Here is a 2510-nt window from a genome sequence, read left to right as displayed (position 1 = left end):
TTAGCGATTACCTTGGTAAATACTTAGTAAATACAGGCAAGGCTGCATACTGTCGCCCTGCCTATTTAAGCTATATGCAGAGTGCATCACGAGGAAGGCCGGTCTGGACGAGTCTTCAGCTGGAGTGAAGATTGCTGGAAAACGTATCAACAACCTTAGATATGCGGATGATACCACTTTAATGGCAGAAAGTGAAGTGGAACTCAAGAGACTTCTGATGCGCGCAAAAAAAAAAAAAGAATGAGAAGTTTGGGCTTAAACTGAACATTAAAAAGACAAAGATCATGGCGTCTTGCCCTATCAAGTCCTGGAGAATCAATGGACAAGAAGTGGAAGCCGTGAGAGATGTTCTGTTCTTGGGCTCCAAGATTACCTCGGAAGGAGACTGCAGCCATGAAATTAGGAGACGCCTGCTTCTGGGAAAGAGAGCAATGGTTAGCCTTGACCGCCCAGTAAAGAGCAGAGACATTAGTCTGCCAACCAAGATCCGTATAACTCGTGCTATGGTCTTTCCAGTTGTGATGTATGGATGCGAGAGTTGGACTGTGAAAAAGGCTGACCGCCGAAGAATTGACGCGTTTGAATTGTGGTGCTGGCGAAGACTCTTGAGAGTTCCTTGGACGGCCAGAAGATCAAATCAGTCGATATTGTCGACCATAAACCCTGACTGCTCATTGGAGGGTCAAATTCTAAAGTTAAAGCTCAGCTACTTTGGTAATTTGATGAGAAGAGAGGAGTCGCTGGAGAAAAATTTGATGTTGGGAAAGGTTGACGGTCGCCGGAGAAGGGGTAGGCAGCGAACGCGATGGTTAGATGGCATCCTCGAGGCACTGCAGATGAAGTTATGTGATGTTAGGAAGATAGTGAGAGACGGGAAAGCGTGGCGTGAGATGGTCCATATGGTCACGAAGAGTCGGACACGACTGAACGACTGAACGACCTAGTAAATACTTTATACGTAACAGACAGCCAGCTGGTTGGTCTATACTTTTTCATGTCCATAGCGTCCCTTTTCATATGAATTAAGATAATGTTTGCGTTCTTCCATGACTGCGGAACCATCGATGATACCACGCACTGCGTATACAGGTGGCTTGTTTTCCTAGGACGATATTCCCCTCGTCCTTCAAGAAATCTACAGTTACCTGGTCTTCTCCAGGTGCTTTCCCCCTTTTCATAGTTTCTAACGCTTTCTTAACCTCGTCCTTCGTCACTGGCGGAACGTCTGACTGCTTTCCCTACTCGATCTCATTATTGTCCTGACTACTTTGGCTACTGTAGAGATCAGTACAAAAAACCTCGGCTATTTTGACTATCATGTCCATATTCGTGATGACGTTGCCCGTGTTGTCCTTTAGCGCATACATCTGAATATTTGTCGATGACCAATTCCATATTCACCGCTTTAAGCCTTCCTCTGTTCTTTACAGCATGTTCAATTTTCTCCACTTTATACTTCTTTATATCGGCCTCTTTGCGCTTATTGATTAGCTTTGATATCTCTGCCAATTCTATATGGTCTGTTGAATTGGATGCTTCGATACTTTCGCGTTTCTTAATCAAATCTGTCGTCTCTTTTGACCGCTGACCGTTAACCTGTCTATGCTACCGCCTACTTGTACAGCGCACTCAGTTATGATATCTCTGAAATTATTGTACATTGCTTCTAGGTATTTAATGTCGTCATCCTCAGTTAGGCCCGAATATCTTTCTGTAGCAAGATCCTGATCTCTTCTGCCCTCTCCCTTAGGGCTAATTCGTTTATGCACTTGTTTCTTACTAATCTGTTTCGTTCCCTCCTCAGATTTAGACAAATTTGAGACCTTACAATTCTGTGGTCACTGCATCGCATTTTCCCGATTACCTCTACATCCTGCATAATGGCGGGGTTGGAACACAGTATGAAGTCAATTTCATTTTTAGTCTCCACGTTAGAACTTTTCCATGTCTACTTCCGGTTCTTCCGCTTTCTGAAGAAGGTGTTCATGATTCTTATGTTATTGCGCTCTACAAACTCGACTAGTAACTCTCATTTGCTCTTCCTAGAGCCAATGCCATAGCCACATTTTCCTACCTTGGCATTAAAGTCACGCATTAGTAAAGTATACTGCGTCTTTCCTTTCCGTATTTTCGATTATACGTCTTCTTTGAAGCTTTCAGCTGCCTGGTCCGTCCCTCCGTTGGTCCATGCAGCCACTGGGAATGCTTGGGGCGCGAACGCACGAGCGGTTAGAAGAAGCGTGAGAGCGCAGTCCAAAAAAAAAAAAAAAAAGCAAACCGTGCTGTACTGAGCGCTGTGCTGCCTTTTCATTCAATTTGGGGATCATAAATCTTAGGTCTTTTGTTTAGTTGACAATTAATTTATTACACTAAATGAGTATCTGTAGGACATTTCGCAGTCCTCACTGAACCCTGGCCAATCCCCCTTTGTGGGTATGTGCAATTTATCAAGGTAGAAAAAGAAGAAGACGCTCGGTGCATCGTGCCGTTAGTGTCGGTTACTAATAATC

This window comes from Amblyomma maculatum, chromosome 1 (genome assembly GCF_055883805.1).
Source record: "Amblyomma maculatum isolate TAMU_Amacu chromosome 1, ASM5588380v1, whole genome shotgun sequence".
NCBI classification, from domain to species: Eukaryota; Metazoa; Arthropoda; class Arachnida; order Ixodida; family Ixodidae; genus Amblyomma; species Amblyomma maculatum.
Note: the sequence above shows the minus strand (reverse complement) of the source record.